The following is a 9,119-nucleotide window of genomic DNA, read 5'->3' as shown; positions in this document are numbered from 1 at the left end:
GGCGCCCTAGGGTTCCCTAGGGGAGGGGAGGCGGCCACAGGGGAAACCCTAGATGTGTTTGGGCGCCCCCACCCCCTGGGAAACTTGCCCCCCAAGCTGGGAGGGGCGGTGTAGGATCGAAAGTATGTCTAGAGGGGGGGTGATTAGACTACTTGACCAATAAAAACTTAAACTTTTCCCAATTTTATAGTTTGGTAGATTTTAGCTACTTTTAGGACAAGTCAAGCAATGATCACACAATTCAAGCAAGCATGCAAAGAGTATATAGGCAGCGGAAAGTAAAGCATGCAACTTGAAAGAATGTAAAGGGAAGGGTTTGGAGAATTCAAATGCAATTGGAGACACGGATGTTTTTGGCGTGGTTCAGATAGGTGGTGCTATCCTACATCCACGTTGATGGAGACTTCAACCCACGAAGGGTAACGGTTGCGCGAGTCCACGGAGGGCTCCACCCATGAAGGGTCCACGAAGAAGCAACCTTGTCTATCCCACCATGGCCATCGCCCACGAAGGACTTGCCTCACTAGCGGTAGATCTTCACGAAGTAGGCGATCTCCTTGCCCTTACAAACTCCTTGGTTCAACTCCATAATCTTGTCAGAGGCTCCCAAGTGACACCTAGCCAATCTAGGAGACACCACTCTCCAAGAAGTAACAAATGGTGTGTTGATGATGAACTCCTTGCTCTTGTGCTTCAAATGATAGTCTCCCCAACACTCAACTCTCTCTCACAGGATTTGGATTTGGTGGAAAGAAGATTTGAGTGGAAAGCAACTTGGGGAAGGCTAGAGATCAAGATTCATATGGTAGGAATGGAATATCTTGGCCTCAACACATGAGTAGGTGGTTCTCTCTCAGAACATATGAGTTGGAAGTGTAGATGTGTTTTGATGGCTCTCTCCACGAGTGAAGAGGAGGTGGAGGGGTATATATAGCCTCCACACAAAATCCAACCGTTACACACAATTTACCAATCTCGGTGGGACCGAATCAACAAACTCGGTCGGACCGATTTAGTAAACCTAGTGACCGTTAGTGATTTTCGGTGGGACTGACATGCAACTCGGTAGGACCGATATGGTTAGGGATAGGGCATAACATAATCTCGGTGAGACCGATTACACAAACTCGGTGAGACCGATTTGGTAATAAGCTAACCAGAGAGTTGGTCAGGTAAACTCGGTGGGACCGATTTGCTCTTTCGGTGAGACCGAAAAGTTACAAAAAGGAAACAGAGAGTTTACATTGCAATCTCGGTGGGACCGATCCGCTCTTTCGGTGAGACCGAAAAGTTACGAAAAGGAAACAGAGAAATTGCAATCCCATCTCGGTGAGACCGAGATCCCTATCGGTAGAACCGATTTGCTTAGGGTTTGGCAGTGGCTATGACATATGAAACTCGGTGGCACTGGGTTGAAAGAATCGGTAGGGCCGAGTTTGGCTTTGGGTTTAGGTCAAATGTGGATATGGGAAAGTAGCTGAGGTTTTTGGAGCATATCACTAAGCACATGAAGCAAGAGGCTCATTAAGCAACACCTCATCCCTCCTTGATAGTATTGGCTTTTCCTAAAGACTCAATGTGATCTTGGATCACTAAAATATAAAATGAAGAGTCTTGAGCTTTTGAGCTTGAGCCAATCCTTTGTCCTTAGTATTTTGAGGGTTCCACTTTCACCATCCATGCCATGCCAACCATTGAGCTTTCCTGAAATAATCATCTTGGAATAGCATTAGCTCAATGAGCTATATGTTGTTATGAATTACTAAAACCACCTAGGGATAGTTGCACTTTCAATCTCCCCCTTTTTGGTAATTGATGACAACATATAGATCAAAGCTTCGACAAATGATAATAAGAATGAAATATATCGTCGCTTTGAGAAGTATGTGATAAGTAAGAGCTCCCCCTAAATTTGTGCATATTTTAAAATTTGCTTTGGACTACAAATGCACAAGGAGTTAGAATCATGAGTTACTCTTCCATGTCACATACATCTTGGTGGAGCGCTCAAAATGATAAGAATTGAATACATGCACTCATCACCAAGAAAAGTGAATGATCACATAAGATAGATAGGATAATATCAAGCATGCATAAGTGTAGCTTATGATCAAACACATGATCATCATTGTCTCACAAGCATATCATAGTATCTCAACCAAAAGCAAACAAAGTTTGAAAAACCACCAAATAAAGCAAGAGAGAATAAAAGCAACTCTCTCTCTCTCTCTCGAAGCCTATGATCTATACATTTTTCTCCCCCTTTGGCAACAAGTTACCAAAAAGTTCTTAGAAAATGCATAGTGCTAGATCGATTCTCAGGCTTGATCTTCTGGTGGTGGTGGAGTCTGGATCACTCCAAGGACGAAGGCTTCTGTAGAAGTGGTTGGAGCTGGAGTTGAAGTGGATGCTGGAGCTGGTTGGGCTGGTGCTGTGGCTGGAGCTGAGGTGGTGGCTCTGGTGTCAGGAACTGGCACTGCAGTTGACCTCTGAGCTCGTGGCACTCTGGCAAATGCATCAGTTGTAGTCTTCCCTTTCCTCTCCTGCATGTCATCTTGAAGTTGCTCCACTGCAGACTGAATCTCTGTTACTTTGACATCCAAGTCATAGAACTTTTGTTCTACGATTCTCTCTAAGCTCTCCTGATTCTGAGTGGGGGTGGCCAGTCCTTTCTCAATCCTCAGTGTGGATGCAATCAAGTAACTAAGCTGCTCCTGCTTGGTTTTCAAGAAATACTCAGATGCCTCCTCTTGAGTTGGCATCTTGGCAGCTTTCTCCTTGCTTGCCTTCTCCTTCTTAGCTTGTGCTTGAGCTAATGATGGTTCATTCTCATTCATGACAACTTGATTGTCTTCAAAGTCTGGATGGATAGGCAAATGTTCCTTGTCTAGCAAGTATGTGCCTGTGCCCATCTTTGAGTTAATCAACTCTTGGATCTGAGGGGCATAACCACAGCTCCTCTTCTGATCTGCTGCAGTTCTCTTGATGGTCTCTACCATGAGGCTCATGACTTTGAATTTTTGTGGCACATCAAAGATATGAAGCAAATTTATTGCATGGCCTCTGATCATCTTGTGATCACCTGACTTGGGAAATAAAGTGTGCCTCAGAATCCAATTGATGGTTGGCAGCCCTGACAGAAGATAATGTACTGACCCAAACTTGAAAATATCAAGTGCCTTGTTTGGGATCTCCTTGTACATGTTGGACATGGAATTGTGATCCATCTTCTTTCTAGCATATATGTCCAAGTCATCTTCATTTTCCTCTGGGGCATTGATGAGCTGTGCCCACTCAGCAACAGTTGATTGGTACCTTGTACCTTCAGACATCCACACAATTCTGCCATCTGGATAGAAGTGTGCTGTGGAGTAGAATTGCATGATCAGCTCTTCATTCCACTTTGTGAGCTTCTGCCCAACAAAGTCAGCTACTCCACAAGCCTTGAAGCTGTCTTGCACTCCAGGATAGTGCTCTTCATTATCCTTGATGTACTCCCAGTCTACCCATCTCATGTCACAAACGATAGGCTTCTTATCAAGCAAAACTGTCTCATAGAAGTCCTGCTGTTCCTTTGTGTGGAACCTATAGTCGACAACAGTTCTTCTCCTTGAAGCATACGGGTCTACTTCTCTCCATTTCCTCAGCCCTGAATCTCTTCTAATTTTCATGTCCTCAGCCACAGGATGAGCATCGTTGTGGTCTGGGATCTTGGGCTTTAGCTTTCTGAGCACTTGTCCTTCTTCTTCTGCAATGTCAGGCACTGGGGCCTTGTTCTTCTCAGCAGCTGGTATGATCCTTGTATTCCTCTTTGGAGCTGACTTGGCCTTTGATGCAGCCTTGGGTGCTTCCTTGGGCTTGGATGCAGCAGCCCCTAATCTTATAGCATCACCCATAAGCTTTGGTGCCTTAGGTGCTGGTGCAGCAACCTCTTCTTCCTCTTCTTCTTCTTCCTCAGAAGAATGTTGTTCAAACTCAGCCATGGGATCAACCTTCTTGCACCATCTGCCCCTTTTCCTTTCCTTCTTTCCTTCAGCAGCAACTGGCCCTTTGGGTGTAGGCTTTTCAGGAATCTGAGTTGAGGCTCTGGCCTTTGGCATAGGCTGCCTACATGCTGGCCTTTTGACTTTTAAGCCTGGCTTTGTGCTCTGTCTTGAGCCATACTCCTTTTTGAGCACTACTCTCTTGGAAGTGGCTTCCTCTTCTACCACATAATCCTCATCCTCTGAGTCTGAGGTTCTCTTCTTCCTTTGTCTGGTGGCAGCTTTTGGCAAGTTGCTAGGGGTGCTCCTGCTGCCTTCATCTGAAGAACTGGAGGGACTAGTGCCCTCACTCATGTGCACTTGTTGTTCTGACATGTTCTGGCTGTCACTCTGATCATACATGATGAAAAAGCTGACTGCTGACCCTGTGAAGAGTTTATAGATGAGGTAGAATAGATGAGCATCACAAAATGCAGAGATTTTTGCAAAAGAATGATTCAAAATCTAAGTTTTAGTTTCCCATAGAAATCATTTCGGATCTACCGATTTTTAAACTCGGTGATACCAAAGCAGTTTTGGAACCTAAACTAGTGAACTCGGTCAGACCGAGTCACAGTTTGGTGGCACCGAGACTGCTAGGGTTTCACAAAGTTCCAAAATCGATCACACCGATTAGTAATTCTCGGTCAGACCGAGTCTCACTTGTGCAATGGCATGAGCCAAATCGGTGGGACCGAGTTTTTAAACTCGGTGGGTCCGAGATGGTTTCGGCGGAAACCTAACCCTAAAATTTTCAAATCAAACCTATTCTACGAAAGCATTGACTGGATAGGAGTGTTTCAATCGTGGCTAGAATCAATAAGATCACAATGTGCTAGGAATCAGATTGGGAATAGCACAAAGATCGAGTCCATACCCTAGTTCGGGAGACTCGCTACGGCGGCAACGGCGGGGTTGAATTCCGTTGACGGCGATGGAGATCAGCGACTGGAGGCGGCTGGCGGCGAGAAGACGATCCGGAGACCACGTTGGCAGAGCGAGCTATCGCGCGGGCGAAGGGGTTCAGAGAAATTTCCAAATTTTTGCCCGTGTCTATATATAGCCTGACCCTGTCGGTGTGACCGAGTGGAACAACTCGGTGGCACCGAGACGCAAAACTGTATACAGTTATTGCAACTCGGTGTGACCAAATGGTTCGAATCGGTTGCACCGAGATCGAAAACATAGATCGACTTAATGATCTCAGTAGGACCGAAAGTAGGATATCGGTCAGACTGAGAATCACAAAGAAGTTTTGGAAGTTTAAGTCTATGAAGAATCGGGGACTCCGAGTGCTCCTCACACAGAGTGGTTCGAATCTGACTTGATCAAATTTTGTGATGTAGCATGAATAGAGTTTGAGACGAGAAAAGCATAGATAGCTAGAGGAGGTTCTTAGGCATTCTTGTCCATCCACTTGGCAAGAGAAAAGAAAATCAATCAATCAAAACAACAAGTGGATGTCCTCGAATGAGTAAAATATGAAACCAACATGCTCACACAATAAAATGGCAATTGAAATATGTGGCAAAGCATGCACAACCAATTCTAGCATCTATCAGGCAATTGGCGATGACTAGGTCATCTATATATGAGTATATTGACATAGGAGTCAAATGAGAACATTTGATCATAGGTCATACTCATCGTTTAAGCTCAAGTGGGGTTACCACTTTTACATAAAGCATTGTTGTGTTCACATCATTAGAGTTGCTTTAGCTCAAGTCTTAGAGTAAAGCTCCCCCTAGATGTGATATCCCCCCTAAGAGGGATGAACTAACCTTGGGTTTTGTCGATGATGACTTCATGTAGATGTTGAAGATGTGGATGCTCAATGTTGATGTAGATCACTTGGAGCTATCCGTTGGAGTGAATTGCACTTTCAATACCTACATGGGTTAGTCCCACAAGGAACAAACAAGGATATCCATAGACATAGAGTGATGCACACACAAGATGATGTCCATGAAATCTTTTAGGTTACCTTGTCCCTTGACTTACCAACAAGAGGGTTTGTGACTCCTTGAACTAGTGCAAGATGTGGAAGTTGATTGCACTTGTTTTTGCCAAAATGATAAGAGTAAAGTATGTTAGCGGAGTCACCCTCAAGAACTCTCTAGTTCTTCTTCTTTTGGATCCACACCATCTTCATGGGAATCCTTGGAGTTGTAGTCGTACTTGATGAAGTGGAACTTGAAGTAGTTTTGGGAATCCACTTGACTAAGGTCTTAGGAGCTTCTTCAAATGCATCAATTTCCTCTTGAAGCTTGTCCTTGCCTTTTTGCTTGTAGTCTTGTGGTGGAAGATCATCTTGAGCTTGTGTCCCCTTGAAGGAAGTAGGATCATACTTCTCTTGTTGAGGTACAAACTTCGTCTTGGGGTATTGATCTTCTTCCCACTCAACTCCATTGGCATTGAACTTTCGTTCAAAACCAACACCTTGATTCTTCCGGTGCCTTCCTTGCTTGCGTACAATTTCCTCGAATTGTTTACTCCCGGCAAGGCTTTTGTACACTCCTTTCTCTATAATTCCCTTCAATAAGATATTTTCTTGCTCAAGTGTAACTTGGCTAAGAGAATCATTAGTGGAATCAAGAGAACTACTAGAAGCAACAATATTGGAGTTAACATGATCATTGTTACTACTAGAGGAAGAATATTTCTTGTTATTGTTACTAGACTTGACTTGAGGCATGTAAGTGGATAAGAGTAAACGCTTGGCAATGTAAGAAGAACTTTTCTTGCGGATATCATCATTGATTGCCTTTAAAAACTCATGCTCTTGCTCAAGATTGAGCTTTTCAAAGCGTAACTTCTCATGAGCTCTTAAAAGTTCTCGATGATCTTCGAAGATAGTTTCATGAGCTAACTTAAGAGTGTTTAGTTCTTTACTTAGAGCCTCAATCTTCTCCTTATCATTGTCATTCGTTTTATCTTGATTAGCATGATTAATTGACGTTTCATCATAGTATTCATCACTAGAGTTGTCAACAAGTAAATCATCATCACCTAACAAGTCATCTTCATCACTATTGAAATCGACATACTCGGGGTGTGTTACCTTAGGACCTTTGGCCATGAAGCATCTTCCAATTCCTTCATGTGGTGAGTCAAATATGTCGTAGGAGTTGGTTGACACAAGTGCTAGACCGGCAACACCTTCATCTTGAGTATATTCGGAATCGGAGTGATAACTTCTCTCGGAGTGGTTGTTGGAGTCGGAGCCGGATACCCATTCACCAACATGAGCTTGATGTCTTCGTTTTATGTAGCTCCTTGATGACTTTTCCTTTCTTTCCGAATCCTTGCTTCTCCGTGAGTATCTTCGTTCATAACGATCATCTCTACTCCTTCTCTCTCTTGATGGTGATTCTTCTCTTTTGCTTCTTCTTTTTGGAGAATCTTCTCTTCTTTTGTAGGGAGTCGTGCACTCATTGGAATAGTGTCCGGGTCTTCCACAATTGTATCAGTTTCGCTCTCTACTAGAAGATCTTTTGTCATTGTAGGACCTTGACTTGGAGCTTCTATCTTTGCTTCTACTCTTGTAGAACTTGTTGAAGTTCTTCACCATTAAGCTCAATTCTTCATTGAAGGTTTGTTTCTCATTTGATGATGTGGGGGCTTCACATGAGGCTTTGTAAGCTCCACTTGATTTGTTGTGAAGTTCCTCCTTATCCTTGAGTGACATCTCATGAGCAACAATTCTTCCAATGACCTCCGTTGGCTTGAGATCTTTGTAATTTGGCATCATTTGGATCAATGTGCACACGGTATCATATTTTCCATCCAAGGCTCTTAGGATCTTCTTGATGATGAATCTATCGGTCATCTCTTCACTCCCTAAGCCGGCAATCTCGTTTGTGATGAGAGCAAGCCTAGAGTACATTTCAGCGACACCTTCACCATCCTTCATTTTGAACTTGTCAAGTTGACTTTGAAGCACATCCAATTTGGATTCCTTGACGGAGTCAGTACCTTCGTGCATATCAATCAAAGTATCCCAAATTTCCTTTGCATTCTCAAGACGGCTGATTTTGTTGAATTCTTCGGGGCACAATCCGTTGAAGAGAATATCACAAGCTTGAGCGTTGTATTGCAGCATCTTCAACTCTTCCGCGGTAGCTTCACGGTTTGGTTCTTTCCCATCAAAGGAGTCACCTTGCAAACCAACACACGCAATAGCCCAAACGGCGGGGTTATGTCCGAGAATATGCATTTTCATCTTATGCTTCCAACTAGCAAAATTAGTGCCATCAAAGTAAGGACCTCTACGGTGATAATTTCCCTCGCTAGACGCCATACTCTCCTAGGTTGTGAAACCAAGGCTAAGACCACCAAAAGCTATGGAAATCAAAGCAAATGGAGACCAAAGCTCTGATACCACTTGTAGGATCGAAAGTATGTCTAGAGGGGGGTGATTAGACTACTTGACCAATAAAAACTTAACCTTTTCCCAATTTTATAGTTTGGTAGATTTTAGCTACTTTTAGGACAAGTCAAGCAATCATCACACAATTCAAGCAAGCATGCGAAGAGTATATAGGCAGCGGAAAGTAAAGCATGCAACTTGCAAGAATGTAAAGGGAAGGGTTTGGAGAATTCAAACGCAATTGGAGACACGGATGTTTTTGGCGTGGTTCAGATAGGTGGTGCTATCCTACATCCACATTGATGGAGACTTCAACCCACGAAGGGTAACGGTTGCGCGAGTCCACGGAGGGCTCCACCCACGAAGGGTCCACGAAGAAGCAACCTTGTCTATCCCACCATGGCCATCGCCCACGAAGGACTTGCCTCACTAGCGGTAGATCTTCATGAAGTAGGCGATCTCCTTGCCCTTACAAACTCCTTGGTTCAACTCCACAATCTTGTCGGAGGCTCCCAAGTGACACCTAGCCAATCTAGGAGACACCACTCTCCAAGAAGTAACAAATGGTGTGTTGATGATGAACTCCTTGCTCTTGTGCTTCAAATGATAGTCTCCCCAACACTCAACTCTCTCTCACAAGATTTGGATTTGGTGGAAAGAAGATTTGAGTGGAAAGCAACTTGGGGAAGGCTAGAGATCAAGATTCATATGGTAGGAATGGAATATCT

This window comes from Triticum urartu, chromosome 3A (assembly GCF_056163025.1).
Source record: "Triticum urartu cultivar PI428250 chromosome 3A, HENAU_Tu73, whole genome shotgun sequence".
NCBI classification, from domain to species: Eukaryota; Viridiplantae; Streptophyta; class Magnoliopsida; order Poales; family Poaceae; genus Triticum; species Triticum urartu.
Note: the sequence above shows the minus strand (reverse complement) of the source record.